The sequence below is a fragment of the Hipposideros armiger genome, unplaced genomic scaffold, assembly GCF_001890085.2.
Source record: "Hipposideros armiger isolate ML-2016 unplaced genomic scaffold, ASM189008v1 scaffold_96, whole genome shotgun sequence".
In the NCBI taxonomy this organism is placed as follows: Eukaryota; Metazoa; Chordata; class Mammalia; order Chiroptera; family Hipposideridae; genus Hipposideros; species Hipposideros armiger.
Window position 1 is genome coordinate 3,124,921 of NW_017731446.1, and position 21,643 is coordinate 3,146,563.

Sequence of the window (21,643 nt, forward strand, 5' to 3'; positions counted from 1 at the left end):
CACACACACACTCACACACTCACCCATGCACCTCACCCTCACACAGCTCTTCTGAGTTCAGGGAGAAGTAACGTGCCAGTGCCTGGGAGTTCAGAGATGGAATCCAGGGAAGAGACGAGAGAATACTCTGCTTGCATAATAAGGCCAGGATAATTAGTTCACACAGAATAGGGTCAAAGTTGAATTAACAGGAGCACCATAAATCTCAAATGCAGACAGATGGGGCTGGGAAAAGGCAAATCTACCCTGCAGCATGAGGCCTGCTTGGCTTCAGATAGAGTAGGACAGAGTGAGAACCCCGCCATTCTTTCTTTCATGCGTGTATCCCTGCATCCCCCATGGACCAGAGTTCACCTTTCCCCAGCACGGGTAGTTCACTATCTGCTGTCCAGGCCCATGCATTCATCCCCAGGGGCAGCCCTGTGGTCATCCCACACCTGAGTCCCTAGGACTGACCCTGACCAAAACTCCCAAAGCCTTAAAGAATTTTTTTTTTTAATGTGCTACCACCCCACAGAAACCACCTGAGCTTTTTCCCAGAGCCAGACATCTATGCAGAGTGGTGTCTCGTCTTTTCAATTCCGCCAGAGTCTTATCCAGGCAATACACAATAAAGTCTAGATCCCTTGATGACAAGAAGTATCTAGAAATACATCAGGCCTGCCTACCCTCTTGGGAGGCTGGGAAATGACCTTTATTTCTTCCCTAGGATTGACAGGAAGGCTTCTTCCAATAGCAGCTGTGGTTGGCAGAATAATGCCTCCCCAAAGACGTCCGCATCCTAGTCCCAAGAACCTGTGAACATGCTACTTCACATGGCAAAAGGGGTTTTGCAGATGCGATTAAGGTCATAACCTTGAGATGGGGAGATTATCCTGGATTATCTGGGTGAGCACAATGTAATCACTTGAGTCCTGAAAAGCAGAGAACCTTTCCCAGCTGTATTCGGTGAGAGGGGTATGTGACTATGGAGGAAGGGCCGTAGGGACACAGCGCTGCTGGCTTTGAAGATGAAGGGAGACAGCCACAAGCCAAAGCATGGGGACAGCTCCTGGAAGCTGGACAGGGCAGGGAAATGGATTCTTCCCCAGAGCTTCCAGAAAGACACACAGCCCTACAGACATCTTGACTTTAGCCCGGCGGGACCCATGTCAGACTTCTGACCTGTACAACTGTAAGATAATAAATATGTATTTTAAGTCCCTAAGTTCATGATGATTTATTATAGCAGCAATGGAATTGATTAAAACATAGCCCAAACTGACCACAGTTTGAGGTCTCCTGTCCTGTTATTACTAGAATACGAGGTATACTTGGGTTCCTAAGGTAAATGGGACACATAGAATAGATTTTGTGCTTTGGACATACTGTTAGAGCCATGTCCCTCAGAGTTCCCAGGATCCAAGTTTTCTCTCCTCCACCATTTAGAGGTCCATGGGTAGAAAAGTTTGAGAATCACTGACAAGAGAATGGTGGCCTCACTCATGAAATTCACACAATGGAACATGTAACTGGGGCATAAACACAGGAGACAAACTACCATGAATCTGAGCCATGTAACCTTCTCAAGATGATGTCATGCTTGGGGCAGAGATTTTGTGGACATTCTTCACCCAGAAGGAGGATCATACTTGGGTCCCTGCCTGAGCCTGGCTCCATTGTGATTGCTCAAGATGGTTCATTTCTCTGCAGCGACTCCAGCCTGCCCTGGAATCTTCAACCAACAGAGGACTGGTATAGACCGGAAGACAAAATATGGACAGGAAGCTTAAGCATGCCGTGATGGTCTTAGGTGCCATCTTCCAGAAACTGTGGCCACCAAGGGAGAATCATACTTGGTTCCCTTTGCTCAGAGACTTTTTCTCCTCCATCTCCTACCTTCTCCACTCTTGGGAAGACTCCAGCCCTGTAGTCTAACCAGCTAAAGGGGACTTGTGTTTTGGCCTCATGTCATCATCTACTCTCCCAGGGCCCTGTGTCTGCTCCTTGATGCTGCCCCTCACACTGACTGTTAGGATTTAACACTCAGCCCAGAATCCCCCAAATGACGCTGCTGCCCTGCTTCCTTGGGTGGAACCCCATGGCATTCGGAGGAAGGTAACAAAATTAAACTGGAGTTTGACCCTGCTTCTGGGGGCTTGGTTGCTATAAATTGCCCATCTTTTCCCTGACCAAGGAATGGGAAATGGGGATAGATTACCACTTTGACCCTGATGGTTCCCCTTATTGCCACCTGCAAACTTTCCTGTCCTACACTTTCTCCAACCCAGTAAGCTCCAGGGCTGACGTGCGCGTAGATCAATGCTGACAAGACAGTGTGCCACTCTGAAAATGTAAGAAGCTGATGAGAAATGCTTTGCAGTTTTGTTTCTCATTTTATATTCAATATCATAATGCAAATACTTGCATATATTTTGATCTTAATAGAGATGGAAAACAGCTCCATATATTGACATTGCTGGTGTGTTCACTTTCATTAAATTTTCCTCACGCCAAATACTTCCTTCCCACTCTGGCTGAAAGGAACAGTCCTCTCTTCCTGAGCTGAGGCTTTGCCTGAGCTTTCATTCACATTCTTCTTTCTTTCCCTCCCTGAAAGATTGTTTCTCTCACCAACACCTTCAGTCTTTAGCTTCTCACTGGTTTCCCCCCAGCTCCCTGCTGCCTGTACACAAACTCAGGTTGCTCCATTAAAAAGCAAGTTTCTTTTGACTTCATTGTCCTTTCTTGCTTCCTTTCTTTCAAAACTAAACGTCTGTGTGAGTGTTTATGTCCACTCCCCAATCTTACCCCCAATCCTCCAGAATCTGGGTATTATGCTCACTTCTCAGCCACAGCGATTTTCTCTCAAGCCATCAGGGTTCTCCTGACTGCCTGATCCAGTGGCTTCTTTTCAGGTTTCATTGGTTTGTTTGACAACGCTAGACTTTTTGCAGTTTTCAAATGGACAGAAAAGTAGAGAATAGTATAATGAGCACAGACACCCATGACTTAGATTTAACCAACATTAACATTTTGCCATAATTGTCTCATCTATTTTATGCTGAATTATTATACTATAAATTACACACGTCCAGACATTTCACCCTGAAATTATTCAGTATTCATTTCTTAAAAAGTAAGAACATTTTCCTACATACCCATAGAATCATTTCCCACCTAACCCAAATTCTGTAATACTTGTATCATTTTATACATGTTCCGCATTCCAATTTCCTCAATTATTCTAGAAACGTCTTTAGATACAGCTGCTGTGTTCAGCTCAGGTTGCAATCACAATGTCCATTGTGTTTGGCAGTCGTGTCTTGGTTTTCATCGAGAGCTCACTATAGGATTTGCCTCAGTTAAGTGGTTCCTTTTTAGAAGTCCTCCCTCGATTTTCATAATATCAACTCTTTCTTTGTTTTCTACTCTTAACCATTTGTTTTCTTCACAGGTCCTTCCTTTTCTACTTGTCTTTTTTGTAGGTGCTTCAAAGAATTCTGTCCTCAACTCTCCTTCTCACCTTAAACTCACTTCCCAAGCAATTCTACTGAGTAATATTCCATTGTATGGCTGTTCCACATTTTGTTTATCCATTTATTAGTTTTCGGACATTTGGGTCATTCCCTGTTTTTGGTTATTGTGACCAATGCTCCTATGAATAGGATCTGTATATTATCATTTGTATTTGTATACAAGTTTTTGTGTGGCTATATGTTTTCATTTCTCTTGGGTATATACCTAGGAGTGGAATTGCTGGGTCATATGGTAAGCCTATGTTTAACATTTTGGGGAACTGCCAAAAGGTTTTCCAAAGTGCCTTTACTGTTTTTACAATCCCACCAGCAATATGTGAGGGTTCCAATTTCTCACATCTTTGCCAACATTTGTTATTGCCTGTCTTTTTTAACATAGCTGTCCTATAGGGTGTGCAATGGCAGCTCACTATGGGTTTGATTTGCACTTCCCTGACCTTGAGTGATCTAGGCATCTTTTCATGTACATATTAGCCACTTGTACATTATTATTATTATTTTTTGAGAAATGTCTATTCTGATTTTCTACCATTTTTCATTTGGGTTATTTGTCTTTTTATTATTGAGTTGTGAGAGTTTTTATATGTTCTAAAGACAAGTCCTTTATTAGAAATACGATTTCCAAATATTTCCTCCCAGCCTGTGGGCTGTCTTAGGATGCTTCTTAAGCATCTTTATATACCCTAAGCCTCTAGCACAGTAGGTATTCAATAAATATTTATTGAATTCATTTCAATTCCTCATAGATCTTTTAGGCAAAGTCTTTAACCATCTTTTTTACTTTCAACTTGACTTCAACTTTCTTAGAGTATAAGAAAATACAAATAAAAATGAAGAATATGAACAACTTGGACTGGACACATGCATTTAAAAAAAATCTATAATGTAAGTGGTGTTTAAACAATAGATTTTAACAAATCACTTAACTTCACCAGGCCTCAATTTCCTCAGCTTATTAAAGAGAAGTTTTGGAGTTTGTGCTTGATAGTCTCTAAGCTTGCTTCTACTCTAACATTTAGTAAGCTTAATAATAACAAAAGTCAAGACCATTTTTGGTGGCGTGCTGGGCTAAGAGCAAGCCACTAAGAATAATCAGCATGTCTGTCTTGCTCGCTGCTATATTCCCAGCACAAAACACTATGGCCTACACATTGTGGTAATAAATTAAATGAATAGTTCTACTCAGTCCCCATGAAGCACATTAAGCCCCACACCTGTAAATATGTCAGTGGCTTAAAAGTTGTATCTCTAGCCTGGACTCTTTTCCTGATGGACCCATTTGCTGATCCATCACTTCCATTTGCAGGTCTAATAGGCATGACAATCGTGATGACTGTGTTTCTCCACACCTCCCCCAAACTACCTCCCCGACTCCCTCCCTATACCAGGCTTTCTAATTTCAGTAAACGGTATCGCCTCCACGGCGATGCTCAAGCAAAAACCTAGGAGTCATTCTTAACTTCTTCTTTTCCCTTAAAGGTTACAATTCATCAAAAGGCCATCAGTTCTACCTGAAAAACATACCCCAAATCCAACCATGCCTTATCCTCCCCCCAGCTTATGGCTCTGGCCCAAGATATTATCTTCTCGTCCCTGGATTCCTATAGTGATCTCCTAACCTATGTTCCTGAATCTATTCTACTCCATTTAAAACTTTTTCTTCACACCAGGATGATTCTCTAAAATCTTAAGCCAGATCATACCATTCCCCTGTTCAAAACTCTCCAAAGACTTCCCATCACTTTCTGAATCAATTTAAAGTCCTCACCATGGCCTAGAAAGCTCAAGTGATGAGGGACCCACTTCCTCTCTGATCCCCCTCCATCTCTCTCTGCCTTGCCCACTCCAGTCTGGCCTTGCCAGCTCCTTATGTTCCTTGAACATGTCCAGCATGCCTCACCTCAGGGCCTTTGCACCTACTGCTCTCTGTCTGCAACACCTGAGGCTGCAGCACGGCTCACTCTCGTGCTTCATTCAGGTCTCTGCTTGAATGTTACCACCTCAGGGAGGCCTTATCCAACAGCCTTCCTAATAAAGCCCCTTCTGCAACTCACTGTTCCCTTATTTTGCTTTGTGTTCATTCATGGTACTTAATGTTCCCTAAATTACAGTATGTGTTTGTTTGGTTACTTCTTGTTTTCCCCCACTAGAACGTAAGCTCTATGAGGGCAGAGATTTCATCTTTGCGTATTGTTTAGTTTATTGCTATATTCCTAGTGCTGGGTACCATTTACAGCATATTATACACAATTACTACATACTGTTGAATAAATAAGTTGATGGCATCATAATTTATCATCTGAGAGCAAGTCCTGGGTTCGTGCCCTGACTCTCTGCTTACTAAATGAACAGCCTTGGGCAAATTGTCTAATCTTCCGTTTCAGTTTTCTAATCTATGAAAATGAGCTAGTAATACCTACTGTGAAGGACTGTTATGAGGCTTAGAGATAAGGAATGAAAGTGCCTGATAGTAGGCGCTCACTTCATAGACCCATAATTATCGGAAAAGTAAACATCCCTCTTCATGTACTATGCGGTTGAGGGACAAAGGCGATCATCAAACGTGCTGTCTTAGCACCAGGACTTATTGACAGAAAACAGTCCGTGAGAGGCTAAGGCAGGAAATGAATCCATTTCAGTGCAAGAGACACAGAGTGCTGGGTTTATACATCAGCAGAATACCGGGGCTTAGAGATACTACTTTCAAATTCAAATCAAAGCACCACTTTGTTCTGTAGACAGCAGCAGGGTTGGAGGGGATGATTCAAAATGATCTCAGCTTTTGTCTAATCTGGTCCTGTGACCAGACCACAGGCGACACCTCGTCCAGGGTAGTAATTTCTCTGCAGCTGTAAGAGGCCCATTGGCATGGTACAATATGGTGCAGCTGCTACAAAAGGATGAGGCACCTCTACATGTTCTGACATGCAAAGGTCTTCAACATACATCACTGGGTGAAAATCTCAAGTTGCAGATGAAATATACAGGACAAACACATACCAACAACACTCCGTTACGCTTGTATACAGGTTTCTATATATGTATGAAAACACAGAAAAGGATCTGGAAGGACAGAACCAATATCAGTGGGTGTTTGGAAATGCTTGGGGATATTTTTGTACTCTCAGGGTATTGGCATTTAGTTCCCCAGGGATGAGTGTGTGAGAAGGTCCCACATGGCGAAGCAGTATCCCAGGCAAATGCCAACAGCAGTCCTGGTGAGAAACACCACACGAAAGCTTGGGTTGGTTGTACTTATAGCCTCAACTGTGAGCTCCAGTTAAGAATTTTCTGTCTCTGATTTGAGCTACTGAGATGCCCAGCCCAGGTTTTATCTGACATAAAAAATAGTAAATTTCACAACTGATGGTCTAGAGAAGTAAGTTGAAAAGCATGCCAGGTGCTCTGGCCAGGAAGCCCAAAATGGCTTGGGTTTTATGCTTCCCTTCTAGAGTATGTGAATATTTCTGAGAATAAGGGTTACCCAGGCGCCAGGCCGTGCCACGCCTTTGCACTTAGGGCTTTAAGACAAATGTCTCATTGACCAGGAGTCAGGCAAAGGTCGAGAGCCTTCAAGAGAAAGTCGGGAGGGCCCTTGTCTGGTGGTTCGTGGTACCCACAGGACAGTCTGCCTGCAGACCCCCCATCCTTGGGAAGCAGCTCCCAGCCCCTAGTGAGGAGAGATACAACGGCGATGAGAGAAATGTGTTCTGTGTTCCCCTTCAATTCCATACTCTCTGACATGCATCCAACAATTATTATTGAGCATCTACTATGTGTCAAGCATCGTGCTGGGTGTACAGAGACTGAGACAGATATGCTTCCACTCGAGTGGCGAAGACATCACAAACAGATGCACATCAATCAGGTCATTATAAATAGTGATAACTGTTATGATGCAACGACATGAGTAATGTGATTGATAGAAACTAGGGGTGGGGTTAACCTAGGACAGCGTTCAGCGGAGACCTTTCTGGGAGGGAAGCTGAAGCCGAGAGCTGGGTCCTGAGAGAAGAATTATAGCTGTGCTATAATGGAGGGCTTATGCCTGTGGCGCTGTTCCTGTCTCTTCCAGCCCAGCCAGGGCATCATGCCATCTGGGATGCAGGTGTGGTTCATATCTTGTGGCTTGCCTGTGCTGCTGCGCAGATCATTGTAAAACTATCACAAGGAACAGTCAGGCTTCCTATTTTGTTTTCTAGCTGTCTGCACCCAGGATTTCACACGCATCTGAGGAAGCTGATTTCATTTGTTTCAGAGGTGTAGGGAGTAGAGTGCACTGGCATGGGGTTTAAAAACTTATTGTTGGGCTGGCTGAGTGGCACAGTTGGTTAAGAGTGCAAGTTCTGAGCAACAGGGTCACTGGTTCGATTCCCACATGGGCCAGTGAGCTGTGCCCGAGCTCAGTTGCCACTGAGCTGCCAACAGGAGCCAGGATGGCTCAGCTGGTGAGAGCACGTGCTCCTAACAACAAGGTTGCCGGTTTGACTCCAGCATGGGATGGTGGGCTTCGCCCTCCCCTCAACTAAGATTGTAACAAAGCACCTTGAGCTGAGCTGCCCTGAGCTGCCTACAGGCAGCCGGATGGCGACTGGACTTGGAGCTGAGCTAGCTGCACCCTCCACAACTAAGACTGAAGGACAACAACTTGGCTGTTCCCCTTCCCCAATTTCCCAACACTGCTCCCCTTTCCCAATTCCCCAATTAAAAAAAAAATCTTAACATAACAAAAAAGCTTATTGTTACTTAAAACACTTGTGTGGCACTTATTTTGTGTCAGGCACTGCTCTAACACTTTGCAAATATTAAGTCCTTTTGTCATCACAACAAGCCTACATACCATGTGCCGAGGAGTATTATTATCCTCAGTTCCTGAAGAAGGGTGCGGGACTGTTTCTCCCATCATGGTCCAGAGTCACTCACTATCCTGTAAGTAAAGATGCAAGTGCACTGTGTCTGAAGGCTTCCTATTTTTTATTTTTCTGTTGCCAAAGCTGAGAAACTGGCCAAGCAGACCCCATCCTATGCTTCAAAGTCCACACTGTGGGGAGGAGACGAGGCTGCAGCCTCAGAGTGAGCAAGAGTCATACAATCATTGATGGAATTTGGCAGTGAAAATACGAGCTGCATCACCACTGTACTTGCACAGTAGACGTGTACTCAAAACCCCTGCAAATTGCAGCACTGGGTATCTCTGTGTCTGTGAGAATGCCAGGCATGGGGTCACTGCCAGGCCAGGCACTCTGTTCCCATCCACACTTCTCTTGTTCTGGACAGCCAGGGCTCCCACCTTCACCTCCTGCAGCCAGCCTGCCTCACTGGTGCTTCTTGACCCTGTGGTGACCTCTCCTTCTCCACCAATTAGGCAGGAAGTTGATCACTCAGCACGGGCTGTACCCAGTCAACCCAGGGTCACCCACGTACAAATGTGATCTGAGAGGCGGTCAGATGGTAGCAGCCTCTGGAGCCGGGAGGTCCCGTTGACTCTGGGTTAGTGGCCGTTGTGAGCACACAGAGGTAGAGAAGTGACAAGCAGAGACAGGAAGAGAGTAGCAGGGGTGCAGTGACTGGAAGGGAGCAACCAAGCAGCTGAGTGCCTTTCCCTTCCAGCATCCCCGCGCCTGGCTGGAGCCCACTCACTGTCCTAGGTCTCCTTTACCAATGTCCTTACAGCACCCCATCCCCTTATGACCGAGCTGGTCAGCCTCGGATTCTGTCTCTTGCACCCATACAAGGTTTCACTGGAGTGGACCGTGTGAGGCCTGGGCTTTTTACTGTCCTGTGGGAGCCTCAAAGGCCTGTGAAGACCTGTACAGAGGAGACAGGTCTTCTAACCACTTTGGATGACTCACTGTGATCACTTGTGACCTCTTGCAACTCAAAATGCAAACTTCTAGAACTTAGATGGTCCTGGCAAAAATCATTGGTTCAAGAAACCCCTTTCTACAGGAAGATGGTTTTTCTTGGTACTATGTCAAATGCCCACTCTTTGAATAGTGAGCGCTGCGCTCCTGGCCGTCGGCTGTTGTACAGCTGTTTCTCCTCTAAAGGAAAGCGTCATGTGCAGTCTTCTCCTGAGAAGGAGGACATTGCTCACCACATCTTGCATTGCTGATTTCCTTTCCATGGAGAAAGCCTCAGATAAAGTACGTTTCTTCTGTCTTCACCTTGAGGCCTGCTGTTCAATTTTCTTCAGTGGTCAGGAGACCTTGGATGTCAGAATTAAATTTGTTCACCGATTATTATTGTCCAGCCCCAAATTCCTTCTAATCGGGAGCTGCTTATATAGATTTTTGGACGTTTTTTTAACCCCTGACGATGAAAGGTTTATCTACTTTGCAGTCCTTAATTGTGATGAAATCTGAGAATAATACCATGCAAAGTGGTTTATTTTAGGAATAGAGACCTTTTCCATAGGCGGGCAGACCCCTCAAGCCTCCCAGTATTCTGCTGCCAACAGGGGTCCTGTGTGACAAACTGAGAGTGCATGCTTGTCTCTCTGAATTATACTTAGATACAATGTAGCTCCTCTTAGTAGCCACGTGTGGTACCTTTGTTTATAACTTTGTCATAATATTTTAAAAATTATTTTATGTTTTTGTCTCATATTACAACAAAGGGATAATTAATACCATGCTTTTTCTCTCTCTGCAAAAGTCCCTTGTGGCCTAAACTCACTTTGCTCATATTTCAGAAGGGATTCTTCAGCCTCTGATCTCAGGATTTGGCAAATAAACATTCATTTTATCTACACCACTATTTTAGATATTTTAGTCATACCCCTTCACTCCTTTGCTTCTCCTAATAGCCCTAATAAAATTTGAAGTCTGTCTGCTTACTACAGTCTGGTTCCATCTGCTACCTTTCAAATTTCACTTTCTCTGAATTCTATTGTAACAGTTTTTCATAAATTCATCTTCATAAATGCCCTTCACGCTTTTGGTTGAGGAGAGTTTGAGTTTTGACTTAAAAAAAGTAGATGCAGTCCCAAACTAGATAAAGTTATTACACAAACAGGTATATTTGCTGTGCAGCTAAGCCTAATCATAGAACATCAGTTTTTGAGAACATTTGGTCTAAGTTTTCCACGTTTCTCTCAAGTGATGATCAAGCCTCAACCTCAGCAACTTCAAAGGGTTCAAAACCTCAGGGGATATCGTTTAAAGTTCAGAAATGCTAATAATTAGAAAATTCTCCCTAATGTAGATGTACAATCTGCCTTCCTATAATTTCCATTTACTGGAATAATGTTGGCCTCTCTCTGTAGCCATATGAAAGTATTCTAATCCCTTAAACATTAGAGAAGTGAATGATGCCTTTTTTTTAAGCTTGTTTTTCTATGTAAACATGCACGCAAAATTGCAATCTTTTAATTTAAGGAAACCAGGTGCTCAAGGAATCAAGGGCACTGAGAAAGTCACAGTAACGTACATAGAATGACTGTTACTGTGGTCTTAGAAATTTCTAATTAAGCAACATGCAAAAGATTAGGACTTTAAGAATAAACAAATGTGGGCCGGCCGAGTGGCACGTTGGTTAGGAGTTGGCTTGGGACTCCAGCTCTGAGCAGCAGGACCCCGGTTCGGATCCCACATGAGTGCCAGTGACGCTGTGCCCTCTATAGCTAAGATGGTGAACAACAGCTAGACCTGGAGCTGGGCTGCTGTGAGTCACTGGTGTAGGCTGCAGTGGGGCTGGACAGCAGACTGCGTGAGCTGCTATGAGCGGCCGTGAGCAGCTGTCCAGTGGCCGGCGACTGATCTGCCTCACTCAGGAAGAGCGCAATGATAATACCAACATGGGCCAGTGAAGCAACATCCTCCACAACTAGACTGAAGAACAAAAGGACAGCAACTTGTCTGTTCCCCTTCCCCGATTCCCCAACGCTGTTCCTCTCCCCCAATTCCCCAATAAAATCTTTAAAAAAAAAAAGAATAAACAAATGTCAGTAAGTTCCTCAAGTGCAAAGCAAAGTAACTTGAGTCAGAGTAACCAGTTCCCTTTATTTTTATTTATTTCTGTGAGAGTCATTAGGGTTGTTCACAAAAATTCTGCGTTTCCTCTCTTCCAGACACATTAAATTACACTTTCTTGTGCCCTTGAAGTTTGGCATGGCCATGTAACTTGCTTTTTACCAATAAAATGGGAGGGGTAGGAAAACCTTCAAGAGGCAGACACATATTCCCCTCCCCCTACAAAGAAAACCCACATAAAAATAAAATGCCCACTCTTAGGGCCAAATGCGTCCACTTCTGATGCTTTCTCAGTGCTACACGCACTCTTTTCAATGGCAAGCATGAGTTTCTCCTTCCGTTTATCACATTTGGTATGGAAATAACAGTGAATCCAATGGTTTTCAAATTTTAAGCACAGTTTTTTTTTGGCTTTGTTTTTTAAAGATTTTATTGGGGAATTGGAGGAGAGGAACAGCGTTGGGGAATCGGGGAACGGGAACAGACAAGTTACTGTCCTTTTGTTCTTCAGTCTAGTTGTGCAGGACGTTGCTTCACTGGCCCATGTTGGTATGATCATTGCGCTCTTCCCTGGTAAGGCAATCAGTCGCTGGCCACTGGATGGCCGCTCATGGCAGCTCACAGCTGCTCATGCCAGCTGCTGGCTGCTCACGCTGGCTGCCAGCCACTCACAGTAGCTCACAGCAGCTCACCGCAGCCCCGTTGCAGCCTATGTTGTTGCCAGTGACTCACAGCAGCCCAGCTCCAGGTCAAGCTGTCATTCACTATCTTAGCTGTAGAGGGCGCAGCATCACTGGCCCTCCTGTGGGATCTGAACCGGGGCCCTGCTGCTCAGGGCCCGCACTCCCAAGCCAACTCTTAACCAACGAGCCACTCGGCCGACCCTGTTTTGTTTTTTTAATGTTACTTGAAACCTCCGTACAGAAGCTATATAAGCTAAGCCACCCCTAGGTTTCTTCTCTCGGCACCCCCCTCTTGCCCTCTCAGCTGCAGGCTGCTCTAGAACCCAAGGGTTCTGCAAACAAACATTTCCATGCACTGCTCAGGCGGCAGACCCTTTCATCATTATGTCCCGCAAACATAAAGGGGCATCCATTACATATTATAGACATACGATAGCCCATCCAATGCCCTGGAAATACAGGGAAGTGACAGGCATGTCCCCAACACGAAGGAGAGGTGGGGCAGAGAAGATGCTAACCCAGCAACCAGAGACTGTGCTCAGTACAAGAGTGTCACGAGTACAATTAGGGCTAAGGGCTCCGAGATGGGAGACGTGGCCAGGGCTAGAGCAACTGGGGACAGCTTCACAGAGCAGGTGGGGCTTCAGCAGGATTTCAACAGATTTACATAAGAAAAGAAAGGAAAATTTGAGGGGTGGGTGTGGTGGGTGCATCAGGCAAGAGGAGAAGACTGACCCAGGATGGAAATGTCCCCGGAGTGCTCAGGAAATGGTTAGCGGTTAGCGGATTACTTTGGTCAGATAACAAGGCGTTCCAAATGAGAAAATGGGAAGGGGCCAGATTTTGAATGACAGGCTAGGAAAATTCAACTCATTTGGAAAACCGGCAAGAACCTTGAATGATTCAACTTAGGAGGGGAAAAAACCATCAGGAAAAACAAAAACAAGATAAGAGCAAAAATCAGACGTCAAGCTGCTCAGATGTGATGTTTGAAAGGCGAATGGTCAGCAAAGGCCAACATCGATGACACATTTCCCTGTTGCTGACCCTCCCCCTAAAAGGGTCACAAGCCTTTGGGACTGGTGACGGGAGCTGCATTATCTTCTACTTATTTATCATGAATCAAAGAGCACGGTGACTCATTTGAAGTCACTCAGCAGAGGACTCTGGGGGGGGGGGGACCTGATTCACAGGCCTTCCCAGAAGCATCCTCTCCAGCAAGAACATGTGATCACCAGTCACGTGTTCAGCAGCCCCTGAGAACACTCTGAGACCAGACAGGTGCTTCTCAGACCTTTCCACCTCTGCCCAAATCCAGGAAAGTGAAACACCCAAACGCTGTCCCCTAGCCTCACGCTACTACGACACACTTAGAGCCAAAGAAATTCAAAGAAAAACGGCCTTATACTGAAACCTCTCCAAAACCATCATAATGAAACACATACGTGAATGTGTATACACGGTCACTCTTGAAGCAGCCATCTGCATTCCTGCTGAATTGGGTAAAGGTGGGGGCTGCCCGCCATCCGGCCTGCCCCGAATGGAAGGGCCTGATGCTACAAACTTCCCTGGAACATGGTATAAGGCTTACCAGACACAGTCTGAGACCAACAGTTGTGCTGGCCAGCTCTCTCTGTCTCTGTCTCTCTGTGTTTGTCTCTCTCTGTGTCCCTTACATAATCAAAAACCCACAGGGGGCACGTTTGGTGGGTGGGGGGAATAAGGCATAAAGAGTCTGGATGTCCCGTACAAGGCCCCTAGATGAGGCCGTGTGTGGCTGTCCCCTTGCCCTGGTCCTCCAGTTCCAGAGGCTGTGTCTGTCTAACAGCTCTAGAGGAAGGATGAGAATAACATCACCAGAAAAAGCGACAAAGAGGAAGGAGGATAGTTACCCGTACATCCCCTATCAGCGGAGGAAAGCTTTCCGGGAGGTTGTGCTGGACTTCCCAGCATCTCCCTCTGAACTCACATGAGCCTCTGTCTGAGGCTCTGGGGGCCGAGGGAAGGCAGCACCCGTGGTGGCCTTACCATCAGGAGAGCTCGTCAGCCACAGTTCAGCCAGTGACTCAGCACTGATGGGAAGGCAAGATCTCCCTGAAGTCACCAGCAACCGTCAACGCTGGACTCAGCCACCTCTCAGTGCTCGTCCCTACATTCTAGGAGGGAACTCTTAAACCAGCCTCCTAGCAACTGAGCCCCTCTTCCATGGTGAACAACACTCCATGTCCCCTTCGCTGGTTGTCTATGCTAACTAGTTTTCTAAATTTTATAAATACAATAACATGTACCTGATTTTTAAAAATTCAAACAATACCAAAGGCTGTCTAATGAATAGAAAAACAATAGAGTTTAAGTATAATTTTCTAGTTCTTGGTGCATCCATGTAAGGCAGTTTCACGTGACTTCCATTTTTGTAGATGAGGAAATTAACTCGATTTGTGTGTCCTTCCATTTCTGCTCTCCACCCTGTCCCTAGCCACTGGCCCCTTTCCCAGCACTGCTACATGACACCAAGGTTTATAACGTTTATGGCTTATTCTAGAAATATAGTTGTTTGTGCTTCATCTAGAGCTTTATTCTTAAAATTAAAAACAAAAAAAACAGCATTTATCACCTTCTGATTGTGTCAGTTGTTCCCTCCAGAGGCACGTGGAGACCCTCAGAGAAGAACATGCAGACAAGTCACTAAAGTTGTGCTGCTCAAAGGGAAATAAAATCAACTGAGTTAGGAGGAGGGCTTGGGGAGGGGATGGAGAGTGTACTAAAGTTATGTTTCCTCCGCACACTGAAAGCATTTCTCTAACTCTGACCATTGCGTGGCATGAAGGATGGAAGAAAGAAAATCATGGGCCTTCATTTACGTATTCCTCTGTATTTTTTGAGCACCAATTATGTGCTAGGTACAATGCTAAGCGCTTAAGATGCATATAAGCATTTCATTTCCCACCTTCAAAGAAGGAAGAGACAGGAAACTCAAAGACAGACAGGGCAAAGAGTGAAAGCTCCAAGAAGGTAAGGATGTCTTTTTCTCTGTTTTGTTCGCTGCTATATTTTTTGTATTTAGACTAGCCAATTACTGAATGAATGAGTGAATGAACGAATGAATGAATGCAATGCCAGAGTTATGCACATTGGAGGGGGATTGGGAGGTGGGGAAGGGGGACAGGACGAGGGAGGGGGCATCTATGAGATCTATGAGGAGGAGCTGTGGAGGGTGCCGCCTCAGGTTTGATGGCTCAGAGGTTCCCAAGAGAGTTTCGGTTGAATATTGAAGACCAAATAGAAGGTGAACGTGGGAAGAAATAGGCAAAGGGAATTCCCAATAGTGGGGTAGAGTTTGGGAACATGGCAGGAGATGAGGTGAGAATAAAAGGGAGCAATTCATGAAGGGACTTGCGTGTAGGGCTGCCAAACCTGGCCTTTATTCCAGGGGTGATAGGGAATCTCAGGGGGCTTTCAGCAGGGGAGCTGCGTGGTCAGGTCTGTTTTAGAGACACTCCGTGTGGGCAGGGTAGAGGTGCAGGGGCTGGAGGTGGGAGTCCAGCTGGGGGTGGAGGCTGTCTCTGGGAGAGACATGGTGAGAAGTTGAACTAAGGCCCGAGTTTGGAGAGAAGGGCTCAGTCCTGAGAAACAGGTAGGAAGTACAACCTGGATAATCTGTGGGAAGGCTCACCAGAGGGCGAGCTCCTGATCTGAGTGGCTGAGGGGTGGTGGCATCATTTACTAAGAGAGGGTTTAAAAGAACAGCAGTGGGCTCAGCAGGTTTCGAGGAGTGCTAAGTGCCACTGTGTGTTGTGTATGTGGGACATCCAAGTGGGGACGTCTTCAGACAGACAGATCTATTTATAGATCAGAATGTTATTGGTAAGTAAGTGGTACATGAAGCCATGGACGGACAACTGAAGGGTAGTAAGTACATGAAAATATGTGAGAGGCACCACCTTTAAGGACGGGCACACACAGAGGAGTCCATGGAGTAGACTGGGGGAGTTGAACCAAGAAAGAGGGTGCCACTGTTTCAGTGCAGGTGTGTGTGAATGAATGAATGAATATATATATATAAATAAAATTATTTATCCCCACCTTTCCTTCTGGCTTTTCCCCTTTGAAGTAACATCAAGCACTAGACTGGACAACTAAAATCTGTCCCCATTAATCTTGGGGAGACCCAACCTAGTTCCGGATGTGATTATAAAGTATCTCTAGGATTTTCAGGAAATATTGGAAGTCACAAAGAGTCTTGGTAGTTTTCCAACCAGTGGTTTCTCTGGCCGTTAGCTTTTAAAAAGAAAAAAAGTGAACTTTTTATTTTTGGATAGCTTTAGGTTTAGAGAAAAGTTGAGACCATAGTACAGAGAATTCACATATACCCGACACCCAAGGTTCCCCTGTTGTTAACGCCTTCCCTTAGTGTGGTACCTTTTTCATAACTAATAGACCAATTCAGATACATTATTAACTAAAGTCCATACTTTATTCAGATTTCCTTAGTTTTTAAGTAATGTCCATTTTTGGGTGGCGGTTGTTCTAGGAAAGCATCCAGGCACCACGTTACTTCGTTGTCATGTCTCCTTACACTCTTCTGGGCTGTGATAGTTTCGCACACTTTCCTTGTTTTGGATAACCTTGCCCGTTTTAAGGAGTACTGGTCAAGTTTTATAGAATTTCCTTCAATTTGAATTTTTCTGATGTTTTTCTCATTATTAGACTGGGGTTATAAGTTTTCAAGAGAAAGACCATAGAGGTAAGGCACCATTTTTGCCGCATCATATCAAGGTATGTACTATCAACATGAGTTACCACTATTGATGTTGACCTTGGCCGCCTGGGTCATGTTTGTCAGTCTTCTTCACTGTAAAGTTGCACCCTGCCCCCCTTCCATACTGTGCTCTTGGGAGGGAAGTCACTGTGTCCAGCCCACACTGAAGGAGTGGAGAGTTTATGTTCCCCCTTCTTGAGAGAGGAGGCAGTTAGCTTCTTAAATCTCACCCTGACTTTTTATTTAAAGGAAACTTCTCTCCAGCTTCCTTTCTTGTCTTTCAGACACTTTTCAGACCACATAGACTTGTCAGCTATGGAACCTGACTTTAAAGGAATCTTTTTTGAGACTTAACATTTCTAAATGTATTTAAATACATGTACCTCAAAATATCACATGATGAGATTTCAAAATGCAGATAGTGGCTTCCCTCCAGGAGGCACTGGTTTACTGCTGCCTCAAGCATGGAGGTTCCCTTTGAAGCAAGCTGGAAAGATGTCCTGTCTGGGGGCCCACCTGGCAAGCCACCACCCCTTGTCCACCCTGCTGCTGCCATGTATGAGGTTGGCCTAGCTTAAAAGTCAGGAATAAGTGAAAAACCACGATAAGAGGAGGAATCGGAAAGGAAATACTTGAAAAGAATGATGCTGTTTCATTGTATTATATGGATAAATAATGTCTTACTTTGTTATATTAATAGCACTCACTTCTATAAGCCAAGAGCATCACAGTAAAGACACAGAACGTGATCAGAGATTGCATCACTACAAAAACTTGTAAGGTAAAGAATTGCGCATCAAGGTTGTAAAAACACAATGAAACTCCAACAAGAATAACTGCCATGTAAAATAGCATAAATGGGGCTTGTATCTTAGCAAAATAAATTTTTATAATTTAATATAAAATTATCGTACACTGGTGAGCTAAGACTCAACCCCCCCTACTTTGGTTCCCTCCAGTGTCTGTGTCCTGCTGCCCTCTGGGGCCTCTCCACGAGGTAAGGAAAAGCAAGGAGGTGGCAAACATAAACTGTTTTTCTCTTTCACTCTATTTTCCTCCTTATTGCCTGGACTTTGGAGTTCAATGTCATGTAAACATTAACTTGCTTCTTAAATAAAGCCACAATGAGCAAACTGTGACCTGAGCATATGATTTATCCAAATACTTTCCCATGAGCTCTAAGGAGTCTAATTTTTTTCTCTACCAATATGTCTCTACATCAGAGAATTAGTTTGAAATAGTCTTAACTTATTATTATTGTTATTTTGTTATTGAAATGTTTTCCAAAGAATGCCTATCAGAGATGATTTCAGGTGGTAATATCTACTAAGTTTCTTTTTAAACATATTTAAGGTAAAAAAAAATTGATTTAAAGAAAAAAACATGTTAAATAGTACAAGTGGTAAAAGGCTGGACAAAAATGATCACTGGTTGAAGTTTGGGACCCACTGAACTCTTGAATTAATTAGTTTCACAGGTGAAATTTACTGTACACATAAAGCCTGAATCATCTTACTGTAACTTTGGGAACAACCCACAGCAGCTAAAATGGTACAATTAATTTTTTGCTAGTCAGCAGTCATCACCTACCTACATTACCAACGGTTTTCTTTAATAACACAATTGTTCTGATCACGCATCTAAATCACTCTGGCAAACCCTTCAAAACAAATCCCAGGCCCTTTCAACACAGTCTTTGCAAGACTGGTGTCAAAAGTGGGGTTGCTCTGAATTTGCTTTGGATATGTTTTACATTTTTCTCCTAGGTTACATTTTATTTTTCCCAAATTAAAATAATATAAAATTATAGTGACTTTTCCTAACACTGAGAACTTTAATATATGTGGTTGATTTGCTGAGGAGACCATCCCACAGTTTTGAGATCATGGTTTTATAAAAGTGATATGTCTAACTTACTCCTTTCTACCTCCATCATGGTGTTGTGTTCTTTTGTGACGTATGTGTCAGAGTTGGTTTGCTGGACCTGAATTATGTAGCCTGTATGATCTCAAAGAACTGAAAGACTGATATTAAGAAAATGTTAATTTCCTTAAAGTTTTTTTTTTTTCTGCAGTGAGATATTTTCCCTTGACACATAATTACATACTTTTGAGCGTTTGCTGAATTACTGTGTGGTTAATCCCTCTCAACGTCAGGAAGCCTAGATATTTGTAAATTTCCTCGCACCATTTCTGATTAGTTGACCTTTCCTAAATACCAAACAGACCAGCTGCAGTCAATTCTGTCACCTCCCTGATCACCTTGCATTTATCCATAAGTGAAGTTCTTGGTTGCTTTAATTTGGCTTTGAGAATTGGGCATAGACAGAACAAAGGACTACTGTATTACAGAGCTTTGAATTTATCTTAAAATACAACCACTGCTGTTTATGCTTAAGTTCCAAGGAGTAAATTTGTTGTTATTCTGGTCGTCTACTATTCTTTTATCTTTATAAATACATCCTTCACTTTGCAGTGACTTATTTTATTGATTCTAGGTGTCAGTGATAATGCACCCAATTAACCTAGAAAACACAACTATGTTATCATCATATTATTTCTGAATAAGACATTGACATTCTTTTCATTCACGCCCATTCTCCAAACTCTTCCTCTGTCTCTCTCCTTCCCTCCTACCTTTCTTTCCTTCCTTCATTAAACAATTATTGAGCATCTACACGTCAGGCACTATGATAGATGTAGGGAATCAATGATGCATAAACTCTTGGTCCCCCATGAAGCTATTCTATTGATTTACAATCTTTCCTTCCTGTTTATTCCAAAGGTCATTGGGAGAAAGTACACTCATAAGATTCATGGGAAAGAAAGCAAACATAGACAGCTTTCACTGAGTTGGAGAAAAAGTATGTCACCAACCTTTAGCTGCTGCAGAGTAATCTTTCTTCTTTTTGGGCTCTGGCTACATCAACAATTCTTCTTTTCCCCAAGAACTGGCGCTGGGGAGAACATTCTTCCTCCTCTAGCATAAATAACCTTGGGTGGAAATGTTTGTATGGACACCAGTTGGATGACACCCAGAGCTGCAGGAGAGCCTCCTAGAAAACGTGGGTGCCCACACTCCTTTGGCATGGCCTCCGGAGGCCTCTGGTAGAGAGCTCCTGTAGAAAACCACAAATGCACAGGAAATTGGAGAAAATCAGATAAAGGCAAACCATTAAATGACACGGACAGAAAGGAAACAGTTAAGAATTAACCCAAATTCATTTAAGGCTGTAAGAGTGAGTGGTGCAACGGTTTAGTTAATAAATAGCTAGTCTCCAAACGTAGGGCATTTGAGCCAAATGACTAAGAGCTTTCAGAGCTATCAGGGGGCAGGTGGATGGAGAAATGGACCCATCACAGAGAGAATCACAAATTGCTGTGGGAAGTAGAAGCAGGCACTGTATAGAACTATAGATCCGGACATCCATCCATCTATACATGTCCATCCATACATCTGTTGATTGATTCAGCAAATACTTATCGAGTCCCACTGTTCTAGATGATGGTGTTGAGGGTATAGTAGTGAGCATCCCCTTATGGCCCTTAAAATTCAGCGATATTTAAGGGGAACATTGAACAATCAACTGGAATTTAGGTAGGGATTATACAAAGAAAAAGGCAATGTTCAAACTTGAGTCTGCTGAGTTTGGCTAGTTGTTTTTTTGAATACAGGGCCCAAAAAAGCTTTCAGTGGAAGAAGCTGTCACCTACTTTCTTATCCTTTCCCTAGTCTGAAGTTGTCTCCTGCGCTTGGCTAAGAATCATCTGGAATTTCTAATTTCTTCACTGGTTTTGATCTCTACAAACTAAGTTCAAGTTCTTGGATGTCCCAGACTCAATATTTATCCAATGTCCTCTGTTTAACTGATACCCATCAAGCTACATGATCCCACTTAAATCCCTAACCTAGTCCTGAAAAATTGGAGTGTGGAGTGTGATAGCCTGGGCAGAGTACCTAGGGAGTGTAGTCAGGGGACAGAGGTGAACAAACCCAAATGTGAGATAAGTTAAGCATCTGGAGACCAGTCAAAAAGTGTAGTCCACAGGGATCATAGTTTATAGGGGGGCATGTTACTTCTAGAAGATGTTCCCAGAAATAATTTATCCTATGTTGTCATTTGGAGATAGTTTAGTGGTGAGAATAAGGTGTCTCTTTGTAAATAAAATCAGGAAAAAGACCACTTGGAAACTCAAACAAAACAAAAGGGTATAGGATGGACAACTACTTGTGGAAGGGTGACCATCAATGAAGAGATTGGAGAAGGAGAATCTGAGGAGGAGTGTTTTATCATTATAACTCCAGTACTATGAATATAGGGAGATAACTGACTGGTCTACCCCCATTTGGAAGGTAGATTCCATACAAGAGACAGGTGATATCATAATTGAATTCATTCAATTGTCCTAGTATTTTTGAGCACATACTGTGGCCTAGATACCACTGAAGATAAATCAATAGACAAGACACAATCTCTTCCCTCCTGGAGCTCAGTCTAATGGTAAATGCAAGCTTATAAACAACTAAGTAAAATACTACAAGTTGGGGTTTCTGATACAAGGTTCCTTAGAACCTCAGAGCAGGGGCAATCCGACACTTCCTGGAAGGCCAAGGAAAGCATTCCCAAGAAAGTGACCTTTCTGTTGCGTTCTAAAGAACAAGGGTTTTTCCATGGTGGAAGTTTATGTTTTGCTTTTTTTGTCTCTACTT

General features: G+C 43.7%; 1 protein-coding gene across 1 annotated transcript in view; it reads right to left on the reverse strand.

Annotated features, from left to right (window-relative positions):
* ZBTB38 (zinc finger and BTB domain containing 38) overlaps positions 1-20,078 on the reverse strand; it is a 113,929-nt gene extending 93,851 nt beyond the window's left edge. The window contains exon 1 of the mRNA XM_019645965.1: positions 19,810-20,078. The gene's annotated coding sequence lies outside the window, so the exon portion shown is untranslated. The remainder of the gene's footprint in view (positions 1-19,809) is intronic.
* Between the last annotated feature and the right edge of the window lie 1,565 nt (positions 20,079-21,643).